The 25,235-nt window shown below is 44.8% G+C and overlaps 1 protein-coding gene across 14 annotated transcripts in view; it reads right to left on the bottom strand.

Moving 5' to 3' along the window:
• Positions 1–25,235, bottom strand: part of RHBDF2 (rhomboid 5 homolog 2) — a 105,673-nt gene that overhangs the window by 38,128 nt on the left and 42,310 nt on the right. Inside the window, exon 1 of one of the 14 annotated variants that reach the window (XM_053302832.1) lies at positions 24,318–24,336. The exons of 11 other annotated variants lie outside the window; for them this stretch is intronic. The gene's annotated coding sequence lies outside the window, so the exon portion shown is untranslated. Of the gene's footprint in view, positions 1–4,691; positions 4,798–11,956; positions 12,191–24,317; positions 24,337–25,235 lie in introns of those variants that run through there. 2 more of the 14 variants (XM_053302829.1, XM_053302831.1) reach the window with 2 other exon arrangements.

Here is a 25,235-nt window from a genome sequence, read left to right as displayed (position 1 = left end):
CCTTCGAGGGGCTTCCTAAAGGCAGGGTTTTTTTTTTTTGCAAAGGTTCCTCCTCCCCCCACTGGCCTCTAGGGCCTCGCAGGGACCATTTGAGCATGTGCAGTGGCCATTTTTAAAAATCTTTTTTTTAAAAAATGGCCACTGAAAACAAAATGGCCACCATGCATGCTCAAATGGCCTCTCCAGGGCCTGGCAAGACCTAGGGCCTCACAGAGGCCATTTGAGCATGCACGGTGGCCATTTTGTTTTTGGCAGCCATTTAAAAAATAATAATTTTACAAAATGGCGCCCCCCTTCAAGTGGCGCCCAGGGCACGTGCCCTGCCTGCCCTACCCCTAGATACGCCCCTGACCACCACTCTGCTCTCAGTGCTGCTGCAGTCTCTCATCCAGGTCTGATGTACTAGCCTCTTCAAGAGACAGACACTATAAGGGTTCTCTCCAACCCAAAGATCCCTTAAGTAGTACATTTGGAATTCCCTCCTTTGGCCTCCCTGCTCCCTCCCCCCAGCCAATGGGGGCACAGTTGCCCATGACAACACTTGATTTGTATGATAACAAGCCAACCAAGAAGCAAGGAGATCTCAAGCCAATCAGAAGCCAGTGCCAGAAAGCCAACCAGCAAAGGAAAAACAGCCCTCCAACATGGTGCTCAAAACACTCAAAATTGATTAGAGCTCGAAACAGGCCCTTTAGTTTAAGGGTGTTTTGTTTTGAGTCGGAAACACTCAAAATGGCCAGTTGTGAGCTTGAATCATTTTCCACATCCTACTTTTGCCTGTAGTAGGTGCTGAATAGGAGATATATAAAGCTCCAAGCAAATGAATTGTAAATGCTACAATTCATACTGTTTTACCCAAGTGGGTTCAGGGAACACCCAGCACAGACAGTGCTTGGAATTTCATGCTTTATACACAGGCTTGGAGTTCCCAATATTGGTCAGTCCTATTCCTTGTATAATCATGTCTGTCAATGCAACTCTTGATTTCAGTATCATACTTCTGAAGAATGTCTATCAATTGCACATATGTTTTCTCCAGCACGGCTGCCAATTGCCACAAAATACAACAAGATGTTCTGGTAAGAATTAATCTATCTACTTTCCTTTCACAATTCAAATTTACATAATTTTTATTGTTAAACACCAAATTAAATATGCAGGGTACAGTAAACCAGTAGTCGCCAGAGCCTCAACTATAAGAACCGGGTGCACAGTGCATAGGTGGATGATACTGAGATAATGAGATCATTATAAAGCACACCATTGAAATGACCTTATGGGGCACTACAACTCTACTAAATTTGATCCAAATTGGTCCAGGCACTGCAAAGTTGTTGTGGGGGGGAGGGGCACGTACACACAGCCACCATCTTGAAATGGGTCATGGAATTCATCTATGGGATACCACCATGTGATACCATTTATTTGATGATCTCATCTGATTTTGATTTTTAAAAATTGAATTATTTATTTTTTTATTATTATTTCTTGTTTACACAGTCAGACAGGTGTTATTGACTGGTTTGTTTTATCCAGACATCGAGTCCTCCCAAAGGACCTGGGATGGCTGAATTTTATCATCAATACTGTTAATTAATAATAATAATAATAATAGTTGTTGTTGTTGTTGTTGTTCTCTATAATCTTAACATGTATACCAAGCTTGGTGCAAATTAGTTAGGTGGTTCACAAGTTAGCCCATTTCCACCGCAAAAGTTCACGCCTGCCATTTTGAATTGGGGTGGATGACATCCATGAGGAAAGTAGGCTAAGAACTGCCCCCTTTACTTCTCCATTCAGGCAATACTAAAAAGTGATGCATAACTGACCTGTATGAGAAATGTCTGGTGTAAAGTCAATGATAAAACTACTTTGGCCCTTATGATTTCCATAGAAGCTTCATTTCCCATTAGCTCAACCAGTTCATCACAGATCTGTGAGAAACCATATGAAACATGATCCATTACGTTATTGCCATGCTCTCTTAGACACTGCTCAAGAAAAAGATTGAACTGGGCAATACATTTCAGCAATCCAAAGCAATTTCAGTGATCCCCATCATAGGGTGATCTTAAAGTCCAGGGGTCACTTTAAAATGGTAACTGGTCAACTGATAGTTATACACCATATTCAGATGTTAAGGAGCACTCATGGTGCTTACAACTTGAAAAGCAAGGAGGATGTCCCTCCCGCCTCTGTTACTCACCCCCAGAGGCGTATCTAGGGAAAATAGCGCCTAGGGCAAGCACTGAAATTGCGCCCCCCCCCACATCTGACACCCATCTTTCAGATAATTTTACCATAATATCTGCTCAAAAATACAAGTTAAGCTCGTTAATGGACAAATCTTTTATACTACAAATTATGGGACTTTATAGTCCCATTTAACTTTATAGCATTTAAAATGTAAGTACAAAGATGCAACACAATATTACACTATTTATTGAAGTGATCTGTCTTGACTACTCTTCAAGCAATAACCATTACAAAATTGAGTATTTCCTGACGATTAATTACCAGGTGCGAGGAGCTGGTGACCTCAGACTATTAAACCTAGAAATATTCATCCTTAGGAACTACCTTGTTCTGAGATAATTACTCTTAATACAAATAGCACAGAGAAAGATGAGTTTGTTTGAATGATTATTAGAGAATGAGTTAGAAGTGAATTGATGCCAGTATTTTAGTAAATCTGATTGCTACAATTATTACTTAAATTCCATTCTTGCTATATTTATATGCTATATATTGACTTTATGTAGCATTTTACATTACAGCTGCTATGAAATGTTTTTTTCTGTCACATAGTGGCATGTACTTTAGTGGTGCTATTGGCTTTAGCATTAAATGGGCTTCATATATCATTACAAACACTATATAAAGATAGTGAACACCAGGGTGGATTTGATTTAAATCAAACTGATTTAAATCACGATTTAAATCACTAGCAGGGTGGATAAAAATTAAAAAAATCCGATTTAAATCAAAAAAATCGAATTTTTTTATTTAACTCGGATTTTTTTTATTTTTATCCACCCTGCTAGTGATTTAAATCGTGATTTAAATCGTATCCACCCTGGTGAACACCCTCCACAGCAATGGACATTGTCTGCAATAAAAGAATGCTAAGTGTATTGCTGTACATGTGTTGAAGGTATCTCAAAATTAAACAATATGGTGTACCTTACATAAGTTTCATGATTGCTTACCTAATTGGGTTATAGAGGAATACTGGAATGTTATAATTGCAAACAAACCAATTATGTTATGGTATCAGTACTTCTATATTTAAGCTGAGTAACTATTACGGAAAGCAATGTGTTACATGGAAGTCCTTGAGATATTCAATATATGTTGCTCTTGAATGATTCCCCCCACCCTGCAAGTCATATACAGTGCACTTCCAGCACAATAATGTTTTTCTGCATTACAATACTGAATCCATATTTTAATTGTAATTTATTACAGACCAAGACCAGCAAGACAATTTATATATTACTATGCTCTCTTAAAATGTACTGCCCCCGCCCCTTTTGAATAGAGAACTTATCCCCACATTCATTAGCTCTCAACCTTCTAAGATCAAATCACAGTCCAAAACACCAATGCATTAAAGCTGCTCAGAATTCTTTTTTTAAAATTGGTTTCAGAATTTCTTATCACTGCATAAATATAAACTGAGTTCATTACTTCATGATCAATATTTGCCTGCTCCGTCAGAATAGAGCACACTGCACTCACTGTACTACTCAACATTACAGTATAAATTCATAAATAAAAAACAACTATTAAAGGTGGACCTCTAATATTCTGGGGATCTCTAAAAACATGAAAGCAGTCATCACTCATCAGCAAGTCCCCTGGGAGTGTCCCTAGCAACTCTTGGTAAAGGTTGGCGGTTGGTAAAGCTCTTGGTAAAGCTTGCAAAACGGGGCGTTTTTCCTGTGGGGAGGGGGAGTCAAAGGTGCCAATGTGTTGGTGTGTGTGTGGGAGGAGATGGGATTCCTTTGTCTGCTGAAGGCTGGTGGGGGGAGGCCTTGCCTTGGGCTCGAGAAGAGCCGAAGAAGAGAAGCGCTGAAGAGAAGAGAAGAGAGGAGAGGAGAGGAGAGGAGAGGAGAGGAGAGGAGAGGAGAGGAGAGGCTGCTGCTGGCGACGAAGCACGTCTTTGAAGGAGGGAGACCTGGCATATTCTTGGCTGCTGCTCAACAAAAGTAGTGTGCCCGAGAGTGAGGGGGAGCTCCCTCCTCCTCCACCCCGCCCATTGTAGTTAAGCCCTGGAGAGGGGGCGCAATGCAAACAGCGGCGGCACTGGCTCCCTCGCTCTCAGGCACACATGACCCGAGGGGAGGGAAGCCTCTTGCTGATGCACTGGCCCAACCGGAATCAGCCAGGCTTCCCTCCCTCAGAGAGGTCCTGAGTGGCGTGCACGCATCCCCAGCAGCAGGTAGCCTTAGCCGAGCTTCGGCTTGAGCCCGAGGCAAGCCCCCACCCCCACGCCAGCGCCACCCCCAGCCAAAATAGTTGCAACTGCAACTTAGCAACTTAAGCAAAGTAATTCACCAGCCACCGGCCCCCGCGAGTCTGACACCCCCACTGGCCGCCGCCCTCAGCCAAGATAGAAGCCAGCGCTCCAAGCAAGAACCACCGCCAAGAAAATTAATTTAAAATAAACAAAAAAAATTTAAACACACCTTACTGTCTGCAAACTTTATTTAAGTTGTTGTCGTGTGAAACAAGGCTCCCACTCCTCCTGGCTCGTCGTCGGGCTCCCAGAGCAGCAACACACGCTCTCTCTCCTTGCCACCTCAGCGTGCAATGCAGCACTTGCAGTGCGGCTGTGAGAGATGAACATGCGTGAGTGGGGGTGGGTGGGCATGCCAGGTGGAGCCGGAGGAGAAGCCCCGGGAGATCCGTTGGGCAGGCTGCGTGGCGCCTGGCCGGAGCTGAGCTTGCGGGGTGGGCGCCATTGGCGCCGCCGCTGCAGGAAGAGGAGGTCTCACCATCTCTGTTATCGCTGTCAGGCAGGAAGCATGGCACCCGGCTGAAGCTGAACTCACTGGGGCGCTGCCGCTGCTAGCACCCAGGCACGCCGTGCATGAAACAAAAAAATTTGGGTGGGGTGTAGGCAGCGCGGGGGTCCACATGGCAATTTGGCGCCCCCTCCCATGTGGTGCCCAGGGCACATGCCCTCCCTGCCCTACCCTCAGTTATGCCTCTGCTCACCCCGAGCCCAGTGTTCACGCTTACTACACAGTTTGTCTGAAAGGGGAAGGGCCATAAGCGCGATGACTGGCATTTCTGTGAACACTAACCTTGGGGAAATGCTCACGGAAATGCTGGCCAACATGCTTACAGAATTTTCCCTTTCAGACAAACAGTGACGGCAGCTCCCTGCTTCCTCCCTGCTTTACAAGCTGTAAGTGTGATAGCCAGAGTGCTCCATAACGTCTGAATAGGGCTGTAAGTCTTACTGGTATGATATTCCATTAATGAGTGAAGGTCCCAGCCATTTTCATTTTTATCAAAGACTTCGATCAAAGTAGGCAACCTTTGGCACTCCCAGCTGTTGAAATACAACTCCCATCACCCCCAGTCACAACAAATGGTGTCTGGGGATGAAGGGTGTTGTAGTTCAACAACAGCTTGAGTGCCAAAGGTCACCTACCCCTTACTTAGAGTAATGGAATCCTTGTCAGATTTACAGAGGACACAAAACTAGAGGTAGAACTACACCTCAGAAGTCAGGGGTAACATTCAAATTCCCTGGACCAAAGGGAAAAACTGGGCTGACACAAACACTGTGAAATTCAACAGAGAGGAATACAAAGCTCACCCAGAAAAGTAAAATCAAACGCACAAGGATAGATTGGCACATACTTGACTTGACAGCAGTACATGTGAAAAATATCTTGGGGTTGCAGTTTGTCACAAGCTGAACATGAATCAGAAGTGTGATACAGTTGCAAAATGCACCAGTACAATTTTAGGCTGCACCAACAGAGTCATAGTTTCCAAGTCACAAGGAGGATCAATGTCACTTTATTCTGCAATAGTCAGACCTCATTTTGAGTACAGGTTTGAGTGCTGCACTTTAAGAAGGATGTGGACAAATTGAAATTGGTTCAGATGAGGTTGGTGAATAAATAAGATGGTTAAGGATCTGAAACACAGACCCTATGAGGAAAGATTGAAGGAACTGGATATGTTTATCCTGGAGAAGTGAAGTGAATATGATAGCACTGTTCAAATAGAGGAGGACAAAGGCTGGTCCTCCACTGCCTAACTCTAATGAGCTTAAGTTATAGGTAGGCAGACTTCAGTTGATCATTAGGAGAAACATCTTAATGCTAAGAGCAGCTTGATAACTGAACCAGTTACTTGGCGGGGGGGGGGGGCTCTCTCCTTCACTGAAGGTCTTCAAGCAAAGGCCAAGCAGCCTTCTGTTTGGAATGCTGTAGCTCTGGATTCCAGCATTCAGCAGGAGGTTGGACTAGAAGGCCTACAAGATCCTCCAACTCTAGGATAGAGAAAAGAGAAACTGACACTAGAGGGCAGCAGCACACTTTTAAGGCTTTCTTGGCTAGCCTACCAATATAAACTAGCAGAGTTTTATGGCACCTGATTAGCTGACTTTTTGCAGCATAAATCTGCAGAGGCTACAGTCCACTTCTCCAGAAGCATGAAATGCTACATCTAAACTGGTAGACACACACAGAGGTACGGACAAGAAACTTCTAAACAGCGCGACTGATAGTTGTAAAATGTGAGAGATATAGTTGTGACATTACTATGCAAAGCCCACATGCACACAGCTAAGTATAATGACCATTACTGCTGTTGTGAATGTTCACTGTACTTACCTTGTATACATCTCAGCTTTTCACAGACCAAAAGGTAAAGTGTGCCGTCAAGTTGATTTTGACTCCTGGCACCCACAGAGCCCTGTGGTTTTCTTTGGTAGAATACAAGAGGGGTTTACCATTGCCTTCTCCCGCGCAGTATGAGATGATGCCTTTCAGCATCTTCCTACATCGCTGCTGCTGCTATATATGTTTTTCATTTGAACCGGCAACCTTCTGCTTGTTAGTCAAGCATTTCCCAGCTGTGCCATTGACTACAGCTCTTGTATTTTACAATGAGGCTCTATACACGATCGGTGTGTAGAGCCAGGAGGGGTTTGGTGGAAAGAGTGAGTCCAGCCTGCTCTCCCTGCACACGAGATCAGCTGCCCACACGATACCCAGCTCCATCACAGAGTCAGTTGGGGCTGCTGGAATCAGAAATAACTTCTGCATCTCAGCTAAGAGTTAGCAGTTATCTGTTCCAAACTTCCTTTTGATAGCCTACCATCCACCATTTAAACAGTTTTATCTAGTACAGAATGTGGGCTCTATGCATCTAGGCTTTAATAGACAGAAAACCTATGAGTTCATGAATTAATGCCACTGGGTTTCCGTAGGAAAGATTCATTCTTGTGACTGGATCCTCAACTATTGCAAACATGCTGAAATCATTCAACCACCGCAGTTCCTCTCCATCCACTATTTTATTATGAGATGCTTACACTGCCCTTCAGCAGTGTTTCCAGGGTGGTTTACAGTGAACAACAAATAAAATTAAAAAGTCAAATCACACACCCAACAATGTGAAGCAATGGCAAAACAGCAAACATGCAACTTGTCTGGGAGAACAAAAAAGCCTTCACCTATCACTGGAAGGCCAACTGCATGCATGTCAGGCAAGTTTGCAGTTCCATTACTGGAACACTGCAATCAAGAATAGCCCACTCCCCAGTTGCCACATGCCTCCCATCAGGCAGTGGGGCACCCAGACAAGGATCTCAGTGTACTGCCAGGCTGATGTCAGAGAAGCATTCCTTTAGGCACCAGGGTCCCAAGCCACACAGGACTTTAAGAAGCAAGCACTAGCACTTTGAATTGTACCTGGAAATGGGCTAGGAGCAAATGTGGCTCACCGGCAAGATATGCTCTCAAAGCCTGGTCCAGATAGCACATAGCAGCCTAGCTACTGTATTTTGAACTAATTGTAGTTTCTATATAAAGTTTCCAGGCAATCTTTGAAGGCAACCTCACATACAATTCAAGTCTAGCCTGTAGGTTACATGGGCATAGGTAACAGTGGCCAGCCTCTCTGTGTCTAGGAGAGACCACAGCTAGCAGAAGATCGTCCATGCCACCGAGGTCACTTGGGGTTCTAGTGACAGAGTTGGACCCAGCAGCATCCTCAAGAAGGGAACCTGGTCCTTTAGGGGAAGTGTAACTCCATCCAAAAGAGGCTGAACACCACCTCCTTTAACAACAGATGAACCATCCACCAAGCATATCTCTACTTTCTCAGGACTGAGCTTAAGTTAGGCCCTCATCCAGCCCACCACCAATTCCAGGCACCCAATCCAGCAGTTCTGCCACCTCACCTGATTTAGAAGTAAAACAGAAATAGATTTGAGTGTCATCAGCACATCAATGACACATCAACCCAGATTTCCAGATAGCTCCACCTGGTGGTTTCATGTAAGCATAATGGATAAAGACAGAATTCTGTGGGACCCCATAACACAAGGGTCACTGGTCTAAGCAGTGATCTCCCAGCACTATCACTTGGAACCAGACATCAGACAGAACCCACTGTAACACCATGCCCCAACTTCCAAGCCAGAAAGCCTATCCAGAAGGATGACATGGTAGAAGGCATGAAAAGCTAAGAGGTCCAGAAGAAACAGCAGAGTCACACTCCTTCTATTCCTCTACCAGCATAGGTAATCCATCAAGGGGAAGTTTCTGCACCAAAATTAGGCCTGAAATCAGACTGAAAAGAATCTAGATAATCAGTTTCATCCAAGAGTGTTTGGAATTGACTGAAACGACCTACTTGAGCATCTTGCCCAAGAAGGGGATATTTATAACTGGACAATCATAGTTACAGTTCTTAGGGTCCAGGGAGGATTTCTTTAGGAGTGGTCTCACAACCCACTTGTTCCCAGATATATGGGAGCAAGGGGATAGTAAGCTGGACCCAGGGGGTCAATTCTCTTCTGTGTGCTGTTATTATTCACAAAAGGGCTAGGGTTGAAGTGGGCACATGGGAGGCCACTCTCCAAACACCTTGCCCATATCCTCAGACTGCAATAACTGAAACCCACCCCACAAAAGAGATATTCTGCATACAGCCCTTGACTGAACACTAACATTGGTGGCATCTTAGGAGGATACAAATGATTTTACTCTCAAAGCATTTAGCAAGTTTGTCACACGAAGCTTCTGGGGGCTCTTCTCCTCCTCATTCCACTCCCCCAGGGGCCCATGTTTAAGTAGGCCCTGAACCATTTCATAAAGCTCTGCCAGACGACACTTCAAGAAAGTAATGGCAGTGACCAAGTGTTATTTCTTCACTGCCATCCCCAACAGTAGGCTTGATGATGAGCTCTTCCCTGTGTTCAGTTATATGCCCAGTGAACTTTATACCACTGATGTTCTAGCTATCCCCCCACCCATTTCATTCCCCCATGTCCCATGGTAAACCAAGGAGCTGGCCAAGTTCAATATTACAGGAGGGGTCGGTTGGGGTGATTGTGTCAACTGCCTGAGACATCTTTGCATCCCACAGAGCAACTAAGGCTTCAACAAGAGCAGCCAGCTGAAAACTCCAAGGGCCTTCAGGAATTCCTCAGATTCCACAAGCCTCCTGAAAGAATGATTCTAATAAGTCTGCCACCCCAGGGGCGCTGCTGCTGCAAGCCTTGCATTCACCAGCAGGAAGTGGCTTGATCATGTCAAGGAACTTAAAGAAAGCTGCCCCACAACCAAATCACCATTTTTTTTTAACCAATCAAGAGCACCAGGTCAAAGAGTGCAACCTATCCCATGTGTCAGGTCAATGGCATGTTGGGATAGCCCCATGGTTGTCATGGTGACCAAGAAGACCTGAAATGTCCCAGCCAAGGCAGCCTTAGCATGAATGTTCCATTCCCAGAAACATCAGCCGATGGGTCCTTGGACCATATCCAAGGCCACCTCTATCAGCCCAGGTGGGGAAACTGGCAGCGGAGTGGTCAGTACACTAAGAGGACCCATAGTCTCTGTCCCTAGTGTTCAACACCAAGTACAAAGACTCAAAACCCAATTCCCAGCCAGGCATGTATCCTGGAGAGGATTAACAGGCAAGTCATCATTGTGCACTGTCAGACCACAGATGTACCCATGTATCACACACTGGCAAACCTCACCCCCCACCACACACACACACACACACACACAGTCACATTCCACAGACCCGCCAGTCACTCTCCATGGATACAACATTTGTCTGTAAAGATAACTGTTGTACCTGGAAAGAGATCCTTCCTGTGATTAAGAACACTGGGCATTTCCATCAGCTGAGATCAGAATTCATGAATGCAAGAAATGCCAAAACAAAAATCTGAAAGTCCAGTCAACAAATGGAATGCTGGAGCCAAAAAAACAAAACAAGTCTTTGCAGCTTGAACCAGCTATAGCATACTCCCTTGCATTCTGTGGCTTGCAGCAGAGAAGCATCCTTTTAACCTAGGATCCCATTATGAGCCTTACAGATATCCTGCCAACTTCAAGGGAGATGAAACCATAAGCGTCTAAAGAGGTCCCTCTCAGGAAGAGCACTGTAATAAATAACCCAGGACCACAAGCAGCTGGGGTGCCGGAGTGGGCAAGCAAATACAACTCCTGTCAACGGATCACTGAGGGATTGAAGCATTAGTTGCTTGCTTCATCCATAATACATTTTACAGCCACGGCCATCTCTGAACCTTGAAGGAAAGAAAAGATCTTTATAAAAGCCAATGGAGCCACATCAGCAAGTGCTTGAGGCCTTCAGAACTGGCACAAGAGACACAGCTGCCATTCTGAAATTAATAATAACAGCCATATTGTGCCTCAGACAGCGCCAGGTATGCACTCTTGCGCTTCCTGCAGGAAGGACAGAATAGAAATGCAACAAAAGCAGCAACAGATTGTGCTTAGGTTAACATGCATCATGTTCTTGGCCAGGGCTTGACAAATCCCAGGTGCCAGGAAGCCATGGCGCCTAGAAAATTAACTCTGGTTCCTAGACTGGGATATTCAAAGTGAGAGTTATTTAATAACATCTTTATTGGTCCCAGGCAGCCCTGTTTCTGTTCTAAGTATGCTACTTGTAAAGGGGGATTTTAAAAAGTCCATTTACCCTTCCTCCTTCACAAAGTCTGTCATTAAGTCCAGTAATTGATAGTTTCAATAGTCTGGCTCCTAGAGCCAAAATGGGAAGGGGAGAGGGAGGCTGGAATGATTTTTTAAAAATGAAAATAAATAAATAAATCTGGTTTTTCTCCTGAAGACTCCCCCCCCCCTTTTTAAGGGAAAATTGGAACAATTGGATGATGAAATATTCAAATATATCCATATATGAAAAGATGTTCTGGCTTTCAGATTCTTCTGTCTTCTGCAGCATGCTAAAAATTGCTCTATTTTGGAAATACAGCAGATCAAGAAATAAATGAACATGTGAAAGGTAGAGGCTTGTCTCAATCCACGCAATTCAGTTTTCATAAATCATTAAGATGATATAAATGAAGGATCAGAAGAAGCAGAAACGGCCAATAGTGAAAGCTCGGGAAATGGGACTGATTAGACAAAGTTTCATGTGGCAAAATTGTATTCAAGAAGCCTCCTACCCCCTCTTTTTTTCTGAAAGTGAGTGGTTTCCGTATTTGCTTGACACTGCAGGAGACCAAGACCAGAATATATAACTAACTTTTAAAAACCATAATGTTGATAGTGGCTTAGATACAGCAGAGCACCCTGATGATCAAAGCGCTGGGCACGCATACTTGTTTTGTGCACTTCCAAACCACATGCTCGCTTCTACCAATGGCTCCTTGCAGGAAGAGCAGGATATAAATGTACAGTACTAAGTAAATACATACCGAGCTCAGAGAGCTTCCATGACTCGTAATAACTGTGTCAATGCTACAGCGACACACTTCTCCTTGGGAATAACGGGAGGCTTGTCACTTCAGCAATGACACAACCATTATTACTACAACTACTACTACTACTAGCTGAACCCGCAAAGAGCATCTGTGCGGTAGTACACTGAGCCTGTGGAATCCCTCCTTCCTCCCACAACTCACTTTCCCCCCACAACCTGCTCTGTCTGTCTCTCCTCACAGCCCTCTCGCTCACGCTCTCTGCCCCCCACAGCCCTCTCGCTCTCTGCCCCCCACAACTTGGCCCTCATCCTTGGCCCGCCGGCGGCCACTTTTGTTCAGCCTGCCGGCGGCCACTCTCCCCCCACACAACTCAGTCCTCCTCCTTGGCCCACCAGCGGCCGCTCCCCGTCAGCCCACTGGCTAGCCCGGCAGCAGCTGCTTCTCCTCTCTCCTGAGGCCGGTGGGGCTTCTCCCCCCTCTCTATCAGGCTGCTTCTCCCCCCACCGCCACAGTGCCTCCTCCTAAGCCCGCCGGCGGCCTCCTCCGGGTGGCAGGGCTTTGCCCGCAATCCGGCTCCCTCTCTCCGTCTGCCAGGCAGGCAGGCAGCCATTTTTGGGTGGCCGTACTGCCACTGCCGTGTCACCTCCTAAGCCCATTGTCTGTCCTTGCGCTGAGCAGCAGCTCCGCCCCCACCTTTTAACTGGTCATGGCTGCAGCAGGGGCGGGGCTTGCCAAACATCCCCACGCAGTTCTCTCCTCAGTCGGCGATAAGAGAATTAAATATATATAGATGATGATGATGATGATGATGAAGAATTTGATTTCTATACCGCCCTTCCAAAAATGGCTCAGGGCGGTTTACACAGAGAAATAATAAATAAATAAGATGGATCCCTGTCCCCAGATGGTTCACAGTCTAAAAAGAAACATAAGACAGACACCAGCAACAGTCACTGGAGGTACTGTGCTGGGGGTGGAAAGGGCCAGTTACTCTCCCCCCTGCTAAATAAAGAGAATCACCATGTTTAAAAGGTGCCTCTTTGCCAAGTTAGCAGGAGTCTAACTTTAGTAGTTAGAGCCTCTGAAGGCTTGGTAGAAGTGAGGACACGGTTTAGGGACTCACGGAATGAACGTGCTCGCCCCACCCTTCAAGTGGAGAAACTCTGCACTGTATGTAATCCAGTTTCTTCTCTTTTCAACATTAACTTTTTGTCTGCTTCTCAAACAGTTGTTGATAGTATGAGAAGCTGGAAAAAAGTTGATGTTGAAAGTAGAAGAAACTGGCTTACAGAGACGCTGGATTCCTTGGACTTCAGCAGATTGTAGTCCATTTATAACAAAAAGCAAACATTTAAAAGTAAATTACAATTTGTACTAGTTGTCTGAATAAACTATACTTCTAAATATAATATATCAAACATGACCAATGTTATAAGCAAAGCAGGTTATACATAATAAATGCCATGCTCCTAAAAAACCAAAATTATTTTAGACCTGTAAAGGGAGCTTGAGCCACCTTAAGTGGTGGAGAGGAGAGCTGGCCTTGTGGTAGCAAGCATGGCTTGTCCCCTTAGCTAAGCAGGGTCAACTCTGGTTGTATATGAAAGGGAGACTAGAAGTGTGAGCACTGTAAGATATTCCCTTTAGAAGATGGAGCTGCTCTGGGAAGAGCAGAAGGTTCCAAGTTCCCTCTCTGGCTTCTCCAAGATAGGGCTGAGAGAGATTCCTGCATGCAACCTCGGAGAAGCCGCTGCCAGTCTGTGAAGGCAATACCGAGCTAGATAGACCAATGGTCTGACTCAGTATATGGCAGCTTCCTATGTTTCTATGTTTAAGTGGCACAGCAGGGAAATGCTTGTTGACTAACAAGCAGAAGGTTGCCGGTTTGAATCCCCGCTGGTATGTTTCCCAGACTATGAGAAACATATATATCAGGCAGCAGCGATATAGGAAGATGCTGAAAGGCATCATCTCATACTGCGCGGGAGATGGCAATGGTAAACTCCTCCTGTACTCTACCAAAGACAACTACAGGGCTCTGTAGGCGGCCAGGAGTCGACACCGACGACGGCACACTTTACCTTTTACCTTTAAAGGGAGCTTAAAATATAAGACTTGCAAATATTTCAATTTTCCCCAAATTTTTGTGTCCCCCCCGCAAAAGGAAAAAACCCTGCGTTTTTTCATGACTACAAAATTTCTGGAAATTTTACATCTCTAGTGTAGGCCTGTTCTAGCCCACACTAATCATTTACCATCCACCTGGTTGATACAGTTGATTACTGAACTATTGCAAGTCAGAGTTGCAATACAATTATTATTGTATTATTGCAATACAAAGTTACAAAGCTGGCCCTCTCTGGTTGGCATGGGGAAGCCCCAAGTTTAAATTTATTTATTTTTTAAGTCAGCAGAGAAAACTCTAATTTCCCATGAGTGCTTCTTATCATTTAGCAGGAAGGCAGGTCGCGGCAACCTACAGCTGGCTGCTGGGAGTGGGTCTTTCAGCAACCATACTGGCTGACCAGTGTTCTCTAATTTTTTCATCTATGTGTGGAATGAGTTTTGTTCTGGGCGGCAGTATCAAGGCAGTGTGGGACCTTCCTGATTCAACCTGAGTGGGATCTAAAAATAAAAATAAAAAAATAAAATAAAAAAATAACTGAGCGGACATTTAAAAAACCGTGTGAGTGTGTGCACATCTTAGAGGGAACACTACTGCTGTTACACACATCCATCAAGACTCTATGAGATATACAGCACTAAATGTGCCATCAAGGCAGCCTGTTTCAAAATCTGTCAAGATGACAATTTCCAGACTCCAGTTCTCTTAACATTCTTAATAAGATGGCAGCATGGATTAGGAGCAGTAGCAAACCACCACTGTGAGCTATCTTTGAATTTGCTTTATGACACATGAGTTTTTAAGCTTGGATAATTAAAGCCTGAGTGGTGCAGTCTGCCTTTAAAAGAAAGCAGTGTTTATGTTTCATCGGCAAGAGACCTCCAGAGAGTGAGACTGTCTGACAATTGCACAAGAACAGCCACCAAGCACAGCTTTCGGCACTACCCTGGAGATTCTCTATGATGCAACTGAGCCATCATGAGAGCTACAGCTTCCCTTTCCACTCAGGGCTGATCTCCCTGCTAGCACTACAGCTCTCACTTCCAAGGCAGAATGCCATCTCACATGCTAGCAAAAAAAGCAATTGGGATCCTAGGTGGATCACATATCCATCATCAAAAACCCACCACCAGCAGCACTAGGCATGAACAATTCAGCCTATTTATCATTACCAAGGAAATACCATCAGTAACAGTAACAACAGTGTCCATTTGTCACATGGTTATTTACAAACTCCTCATGGGTGACTGCAGTTGTGTGAGGAGCCAGTCGTCCACTGCATCTAACCACACACACACTTTACCACATTCTGGCAACCAAAAATGTGGCCATGTAGGTTATCTGGTAGAATTTGCCTTGCAAGACAGACTCCGCAGGCAACCTGGTCCAAGAAGTCACCAACATGACAAATGGCTGCTGAGGCTGTCCAATGGAGTAGCACTCCATTTTGGAAATGCACACCAGGGAGCCAGGGGGACTGGATGTGATCATGGCTGTGGAATTCACAAACATAACAGGATGTCACATGGGTCCACTCTGATTTCCCAATGCGCCGGGGTGCATTTCCACTGACATCTGTGTAAGGAAGAAGCCCCCTCTGCACTGCGTCCTTTCCAGATCAAACCTACAGGGCTCTCAGCACAGGGTGCAATGAAACACAATGCATTACCTTCCACGTGGCAATTTTTTAATGAGCCAATGCCAAAAGTACATGGCTGAGCAACTCTACCATTTACATTTCACAAATCATTTTAGAAACTGATTGTTGTGTTGCAAGTCAGCATGGCACTCTTCCCTTCTAGGCTCCACAAGCCATGCTTCAACACGGAATAAACTCATTTGGCACTGCAGGAAAGGAACCTCATCTCTGAATGAGAAGATTAATGTCCCTGCAGCAATGAAATATCACAGGCACGAAACAAAAGGAACTTCCAATGACCTTTTAAAGCTTTTACCTTTGGAGAATGGGCTGTGGCTCTACAATATTTCTTAAGTCTGGAGAAGCTTAGCTAAGAATTAACACAGAAGATTTCAGAGGCAAGTTCTCTACTGAGGTGCAAGCAGTCAACAGAACTGTGAGTTCCTCCTGGCCCATCCTATCAAACCAGTTTCTTGAATTAGCCCTTTCCATGTGGTGCACACTCATATGGCCGCCATATGGGACAGTAAAGAGGAAGCAGAATAACCGCAATGATAAAATTGATGGGGGAGAACCATATTTGCCACTCTGAGCTCTTTGGAGGAACAATACATAAAGAAAATTTAAAAACAATCAGTAATCTACACCAATATCATGTGAGCTGTATTGATTATCCATTTGTTTTCAGGCTCGATTCAAGGTGTTGGTTCTTTCTATTAAAGTCCTAAATGGCTTGGATTCTGAGTGCCTTAAGGACCGCCTTCTCTTGTATGAACCTCCTCGCACCTTCTGTTCTAAATCTGAGGCCCTGCCCTGGCTGGCACTGTCTAGTGAATGAAGGGCTTTTTCTGTGGTGTCCTTAATACTTGGATTTCTCGTCTGCTAGTGGTCTGGTTGGCCCCTACCCTACTCTCCTTGCAAAAGCATGTGAAGACCTGGCTCTTTTGTAAGGCTTTTCAGCTAGAGCGAGGGCTGTTGTTGGATTTTGCTACTTGTCGCTGCTATCATATTCTGATATTTGCTTTTAAAATGTTTTCCCTGCCTTAATATTGTTTTCTGTTAGCTCCTTTGCACTAACCAACGTGCACAAACCGGTTTGGCGCTCCTTTTCTGGAGCGCCAAACTGGTTTGGAATGCCGGCGTTTGAACCAGTTCAGAGGTCGGGGGGTCCCTTTAAGGGGCAGGGAGAGTGCCCTTACCTGCCTTGCCAGTTACCCCCAACTGGTGCTCTCCCCAAAAGCACTGGCATGGGGCTGCAGCATACCTTCCTGCAGCTCCAATCAGCGTCATACCAGAAATGGCCACATGTGTGCGCCATGCAAGTAAAAGCAATTTTACTTGGCCCTATTAGTTAAACCAACCAACCAACAAACAAATAAATCCCTTTTAGTACACTGTTGTTCAATAGTACAATAAAAGCAATGGAAACAAAAACAGCAGATAAAGCAGCAGTTGGGACTAAACCAATTTTCCTTAGGAGAGGAGAGCTGGTCTTGTGGTAGCAAGCATGACTTGTCCCCTTAGCTAAGCAGGGTCCACCCTGGTTGCATATGAATGGGGGACTTGATGTTGTGAGCACTGTAAGATATTCCCCACTATCTGGAGCCACTCTGGGAAGAGCAGAAGGTTTCAAGTTCCCTCCCTGGCATCTCCAAGATAGGGCTGAGAGAGATTCCTGCCTGCAACCTTGGAGAAGCCACTGCTGGCCGTCTGTGTAGACAATACTGAGCTAGATGGACCTATGGTCTCACTCAGTATATGGCAGTTTCCTATGTTCCTAATTTCTAAAAGCTTTTCTTTAAAAGAGCATTTTCAAATTCTTTTTAAAGCTAATCAAGGAGGGAGACTGACAAAGTAGCTCACCACTGGTGGCAGAAACCCTTAAAATGATTAAGTAACCGAGGGAAAAGGCAACACTGAAGTGCATTTCATGTCATTTCTGTTTACATGGTTAGCAGCTACCAACTTGGACTAGATCCTGTGCGGAAAAGAATCTCCACACTGAATCTAGGAGAAAAGTTTACTTTCAGAAGTCCCTGTGTGGGGAATCAAGAAAGATTTATTTTCCCCTAGGCAAGGAAGACAGCAAACCATCCAGATATGCCAGCTGCAATCTCTGCCACCTTGGAGCAGGAAGGGGAAAGAAAAACACTTCAAGCAAAACAAAGAACCAAACATACAGTGATTTATCAGAACAAGGTCAGCCACAGTAGGAACAGATGTCCAGGATGCTTTTGCCATGTTGCTACATTGCTGACATATCCCAGTTGGTTTCCATAACAATGCAAAGCTTTACCCACTCATCATGCCAAACCACTAAGAGATTTTTTACCATGCCAGCTTATAAAGATTAAACTGAGTGACTGGGGTGGTGGGAAAGAAACAAACATGATTCACTGATACTCCAGAAGATGACTCGCTCCCAATTTTTGACCTACAAGAGGAACAAACACCTCATTCCTTCAAAAGATGACACTGAAAGTGGCAGACAGAAGAATGTTGTCAGCGACCAGCCATTTTGTTACAGCTGCTGCTCAAGCAGTCAGCCAAATGGTGACTGTAAAACTCAAAAATCCAGGAACCAAGGAAAGATGTTTGTAGGTTTGGGTGCTAGCAAGAAGAAGAGGAAGGTGGGAAGAGGAAGGTGGGCTGGTGCAGAGGCAGCGCTCTGAATTTCTTAATAATGAGTAAGAAATTAGAGAAGGAGTGGTACACAAGATTACACTCTCTCTTCTCCTTTGGACATGAATTTCTCCCCGTCCTTCACCTTGGCCAAATGTTACTTCACCACCAATGTTTTAGCCTATTTTCCAGGAGGCTTATGAGATCACCCGGGGCATTCCATGTGTGTGTCCATCCGTGTGTGTCTCCCCACCATCAACATTGCAATGCCTGGACCAATATGAACCAAATCGGTTACAGTTGTAGGGACAATTCAATGGTGCAGTTTGTGATTATGTCATCCCTAATTCAAGATGGTAGATGCGTAAACGTTTGAGGCACAAAAGGGCCAACTTGTGAACTGCCTAACCGATTTGGATCAAGTTTAGTCCAGTTGTAGGAAAAGTGAAAGGAAAGTAAGCAGATTAGTTCTTCCTGGAACAACTTGTTTTCCCCTTCCTCTCATAATTCTAGAACTCAGGGGTCACCCAATGAATTCAACAGGAGGAGATTCATGACAGACAAGGGAAACTACACAAGAATAGTTATGTAGGAACACAGGAAGCTTCCTTCTACTGAGTCAGACCATTGATCCGGTTAGCTCAGTACAGTCCATACTGACTGACAGCAGCTCTCCAAGGTATCAGGTAGGAGGTCTTTCCCAGCCCTACCTGGAGGTGCCAAGAATTGAATGTGGGACCTTCTACATACAAAGCTGATGCTCTACCACAGCGCTACAACTTCTTCTCCACACAACACACTAGTTTATTTTTTGACAAGAGTTCACAATGCAGTACAGTATATGGATTTCACTGTCACATGAAGTAGCAATGGCCACCAGGTTAGAAGGCCTCAAAAGGGGATGAGACAAATTGGAGAAGAACAGCTCTATCACTGGCAATTAGTCATGATGCCGTGAAACTCACTGGGTAACTCTAGGCCAGTCACTGAACTCTCAGCCTAACCTCCTTCACAGGGTTGTTGTGAGGATAAGAATAACCATGTATACCATTCTAGGCTCCTTGGCCAAAGAACGGGATATAAATGTATACTGTATTTTTTGGCAGAAACGCCATGGTGCATATGTGTTTGAAAGTTAATTTTTGCTGGTGGTGGTATTTGTGCCGATCCGGCACTTACGCGCAAATGGAAGTGCAGCGGCAGCACAGCAGGGCCCTCTGACCAACAAGAGGCTCCACGCAGCTGAGAGGACCTGGAAACAATTGAGGAGGAGGAGGAGGAGGCAGTGCAGCGACAGCACAGCTGGGCCTTCCTGGCCCCGGGTTTGCTTGCTCCCCCCACTTTTTTCATCTCCCATGGCTGCATTACTCTCCGCAGGGGGGCACTGGATTGTGTCCTAAGCCTTGAGTATAATATACCTAAGGAGGATGGGGTGGGGGGGGGAGAATGAAAGCCCTTCCTTTCCTTCTCCAGCAGCAGATCCGGGGTGAAGGTTCCCTTGTGTTATGCTCAGGCATCCCTGCCCAATGCAGCCTCACAGGGAAAGCTTGAGGGAAGATGGACATTGCTAAGGTTGCTGTGGAGGGCAGCACAGAGAGAGCCTGTTTTTCTGTTGGTGCTCCACATGGGGGCGTTTTGGCCCCTTGGTCTCTCCCCTGAAGGGGGTTGCTCAGGTGGGGGTGGCCAGGTTGGGCCTGTGGTGTGGTGAGGCTGGGCCACAAGTGCATTCTTGGGGCGTGCACCTTCACGGCAAACCTTTAGAAGCTGCACCCCAGGCAGGGCGGGTGCAAATGACCATATTTACTTGATGTTCCATTTAGCTGTGGCATTTACAGTGATACTGGATTTCTGCTGCTTTTAAGAAAGATTTTAGCCTTTTCTCTTCAGTGCAGTGTTTACACCAATGCAATGTTTCTGCCTAAAAATACGGTATACAAAATATCTGAATGCCAGTTGCTCAGAGAGCAAAAATAGGGGACGGCTACTGCCTTCACGTCTTGCTTGTGGGCTTCCCAGAGGCTGCCTGTGAGGAACAGGATGCTGGACCCGACAGTACTTTAATCTGATCTAGAAAGGCAATTCTTATGTAGTCAACACAACTTCGTAGGGTCCCTGTTAACCAGTACAGGAACCCCAGGTTTGAAGCTAGTTAGCAAGTCCCAATTAAGGAGGAGCCATAGTGTTATATAGGAGGCCTGATTCTATGCACAAGGGATGGATAGAGTCACACAGTGAGCAGAGCACCTGCCTTGTCCTTCTGTGGGGAGATGGCTATTGTGAAGGGCTCCAAAAGTTTGGGGGCAGCTAGAGGCTTTTGCTGTGCCTGTGAAGCCTTTGCTCTGTGTCTCTTCACAAGAACAGAAAAGAAGAAGAGAGAAGAAATGGGAGGGGGGGAGAGCCATGAATTGTCTCACTTCAGGGTCTTCTCCCTCCTTTGGGACAGTCCTCTCTCTTCTAGCTCCCATCAGTGGGGTATGGAAGACTCACACTGTATTGCCTTCCCAAGCCTTTCTCCTGTTATTAATGAGCTCATGAAAAAAATGCTCACCCATCAACATGTTCTCATAAGAACAGAAGAACAGCCCTGCTGGATCAGGCCCAAGGCTCATCTAGTCCAGCATCCTGTTTCGCACAGTGGCCCACCAGATGCCGCTGGAAGCCACAGGCAGGAGTTGAGGGCGTGCCCTCTCTCCTGCTGCTACTCCCCTGCAACTGGTACTCAGAGGCATCCTACCTTTGAGGCTGGAGGTGGCCCTCCGACTAGGAGCTGTTGGTAGACCTCCCCTCCCCTCCTCTGGCTCTGCTCTAGACAGCACCTTGCTTCTCTGACCCTGGGGAGAAAAGACCCATAAAAGGACAGAGCTCCTCCCTCTTCTTCTATGAAGCTCCACCTCCTCCAGCCTCTCTGATCTATGCTGCTGGCTCTGGCCCATATTACCTACAGGGCAATGCAGTGGTTCCCAAACAGGGTTCCTCCAGATGTTGCTGAACTACAACTCCCATTATCCCCAGCCACTCCCATTATCCCCGGCTAACTCTGTCAGTCCAAGCGGTTGTTTCTTAAGCATGGTAGCGACAGGCAAGAGGCTGTTTGACCTTTCTTTTGGGGCGGGGTGTGTCAGCGGCAGCAGCATTCCCTAGTATGCTTTTTTGAGGGTTTTTGTCTGTGCCAATGAAATGCTTAACCATGACAAAATCCAGCAGGGAAAACTCACACTAGAGAGGGAAGAATGTACATCTGCACCAGCCCCTGCTAACTGAACAAAAGAAGCACCTTTTTAAAGTTCTCTTTACTGAGCAGGGGGAGAGCAACTGGACCTATCCATCCCTAGCACAGCATTTGCTCCAGAAACTGTTGCTGGAGTATATCTTATATTTCTTTTTTAGATTGTGAGCCCTTTGGGGACAGGAAGCCATTTTATTTATTTATATTTATGTAAACTGCTTTGGGAACTTTTACTGAAAAGCAATACATAAATATCTGTCGTATTTGTAGAATCCAGGAGGAAAGAGTTGTGGTGTGCAAGGACAAGACAGGAGGTGAAATCAAGAATATTAATGGTTTAATCTTATTTAATACAGATGCTGTATTATTTACAGAGAGGCAAGTGCAGTCTGCCTTCAGTGCTCTTGCTGCTGGCTGTTTGTTAGCCCCACCTCTACTCCAGGACTGGAATAAAAGTAACTAAAGCACCACTCAAAAGCTGGCCTGGATCAATGAATGGGTTAACCCCAAACAGCACAGTACTCAAGTGGATTGTGTCAATAGGTCCATAAGCCAAGTCCTATTCAGCCATTATGTTCAACAACACTCGTACAATGAGGGTACAGTGTACATAGGTACAGTTATTCAAAGATGTTGAACACAGGTACACGATTACACTTCCTGTCTGTACCATGCATTTGAGGGGCCTGTATCCAAGTTCACATTTAAGATGAAGTCAGGTACAATCATTCACAGAAACGCATGTATGAGTGTACAGATGTCTGTACACTTATACAGCTAATGTCAGAATAGGGCTCCAGATAGCAACAAAATTGAGTACCTACCTATCCCTTGTGTCCATGGTCTGTTACAGCCCACCTCTATGATCACACTTGAACTCTGAACCCTTGAGAAATCCTTTTATAAGTAGTGGTGGGGGCAGGAAATGTGACTATGGAATTGTACACAAGGTCCAGAGCTGGAGGCTGTTATTCAGAGAGGGCAATCCACACAAACACTTACTTTAAGGTGGTTCAGCCATACATCTTTTCTTCTGAAATTTTGAAAAAAGTCACTGTGCACTTCTGTGGGATTGAACTCCCAGCTGCCAAACACTATAGCAACCCAGCTATGATAAGAAGAGTTAGAATTGGAATAGGAAAGCATTTCTCAAAAATAGGAACGATGCACCTCTTTACGCCTTTGACTAGAGATGTAGTAGTTCTTCCCCTCTCAGGCACTGTATTTTTTATATTGGTTTTATTGTGACCCACTCTGAGACCTTTGGGTATAGGGCGGGCTAGGAATGCAAATTAAATAAATAAATAAATAAATAAATAAATAAATAAATAAATAAATAAAGTGTTCTTAGAAGCTCTCCCCAATATTTTTTCAAAGCAATTCTTACCATGTTCAGAGGTAGATATTTCCAGGTAAATGTGCTTACTTGGGAGTAAGTTTCATGGAATCTAGACAATATTTGGAATGCCTCCCTATCTTAGTTTTCTGAATTTCTACTCTAGAGAGAGAGACCAACAAACCACATCTGTGTCCAGAATGAAATAGTTCGGGAGATAAGACTGCACAAGTAGCCCTCTTAAGGATCAACTTAGAGTATTGGATCAACTACCAGCTGTAGGAATGCCTGTTCATTTCCATTGTGCTCTGTGTGTAAATAAAAATATATTACATCTCCCGTGCACTCTCATTCAAAAGGAAACTAAACCTCAGAGCTACTCTGGAGCTTCTCACCACAAAAGAAGGGAATACATAACACTGTTATTGAAAGCTCAGTTATCATCCCTGGATAGTTGATCTAAACATATTCTCTGTTTCCAAGTCTTTGTGGTCCAAGGTCGCCAACCACCTCTTTATAATTTAAGGACTTAAAAGCCCCAGCTGATACTCTTTTGGGCACAGTACCAAGGAGAACACAGCTGAGGCCTAGTTTTCCACTTAGAAAATGGAGGAAGGCCAGACTAGAATCACTATGCAGAGGTATATTTACCACCCAGAAATAAAAGTTTTGGGTGGTATAGAAATATGTTAAATACATGACTTTTAATATGGTGGATTAAAGGTAAAGTGTGTGATCAAGTCGGTGTCAACTCCTGGCAACCACAGAGCCCTGTGGTTTTCTTTTGGTAGAATACAGGAGGGGTTTCCCATTGCCTCCTCCCGCACAGTATGAGATGGTGCCTTTCAGCATCTTCCTATATCACTGCTGCCCGATACAGGTGTTTCTCATAGTCTGGGAAACATACCAGTAGGGATTTGAACCGGCAACCTCTGCCTTGCTAATCAAGTCATTTCCCTGCTGCGCCATTAGGTGAGGTCATGTAATCTCCCTTCTCCCAGTCTGAAGTGGTACAGTGCAGCCACATGTACACCACCCTCAATGAAAACTAGGCTGAAGATGTACAGGCAACTTTCTGTTATCCTCCCCACAAAAGTGAAATCCATACTATTGGCATAAACAGTACATGGGTTATTTTACTTATTTATTTAACACATTTGTATACCGCCCAAATGACAACAGAAAAAGTTAACACATTACAACAATTTAAAATGCTAAAACAATGTTCAAACTATAAAACAGTATTTAATTAAAAGCCTTGGTGAATAGACGTTAATTCATTACTGCATCAATTAAAATTTACCCTATATCATTTTATTATTGGTAAAATATTAAGCATTTGTATAGCACTTTTGAGTATTCAAAACAGCTCACATCTATTATACCGATGTAATCCTCAGAACATACCTGTTCTGACAAGTATTGTAACTACATTACAGCTGCAGAGCTAAAGCTGAAAGGAAACAGCTTGCCTAGGGCCACCGACTGAGATTCGAACACTATCTTTAGCCTAGTTTTCATTGAGGTGATGAACTTGTGGCTGGACAGGAAGTCACAATTCACAGCTCCGTCTCTTCTTAACTATTATGCGATAGTAGCTCTCAAAAGTTCCCAATTTTGACTTCTCCCACAACAGCAAGTTACAGCTAGCAGTCCGCTTCTATTCTTTTAAAATGTACTCCTTGAAGTTGGAGCCAGAACAAGAACAACATTATTTTTAAAAAACCTAAAAAAACAGGACAAGGGTGAATCTTATGTATGGTTTTAGTAGTAACGTTGACTTGGATGCAAAACAACCTGCTCTTGCCCCAAGGAATGCAGTAGAAATCCCTGCCTACTGGAGAGGTTTCAGTTAACAAGTCACAACACAACTCCCTCAGCAGCCTAGCAAAGCTGCACCTGTTTGCACTGTTCTGCAGTCAGAGGGCTTAAGGGCAATTAAAGGGAAACATTCTTGGGACATGCTTGCCACAGGACAGAGAAGTTTCTAGCAGCCTGATGCTATTGTGATTCTGCCTAAAAGGAAGTGGAAGTGGGAAATGTTATTTTGAGCCAATAGGTGATAAAACCAAGTTATATTCACCAGTCCTTTAAGTTCTCAGCAGCAAGGTAGGTATAGCCTCATTTAAAGTGATACAAATGGCAACCACAGAACACCAGAAGCAGAAGCCAATGGCAACCAACATGTCCAGTCGCATTTCAAGTTTGGAGCCAATGGGCAAAGTGCTGGACTTTTGTCTGACCAGAGTTTGCATCTGGCTCAGATACTCACTGGGTGGCCTCAAGCAGGTCACTCTCTTTTCTCAGGTCCCCAGCAGCAAATTA

The sequence above is a fragment of the Hemicordylus capensis genome, chromosome 2 (assembly GCF_027244095.1).
Source record: "Hemicordylus capensis ecotype Gifberg chromosome 2, rHemCap1.1.pri, whole genome shotgun sequence".
Lineage (NCBI taxonomy): Eukaryota > Metazoa > Chordata > Lepidosauria > Squamata > Cordylidae > Hemicordylus > Hemicordylus capensis.
The sequence above is the reverse complement of the archived record's forward strand: the minus strand, read 5'-3'. Positions and strand labels throughout refer to the sequence as shown.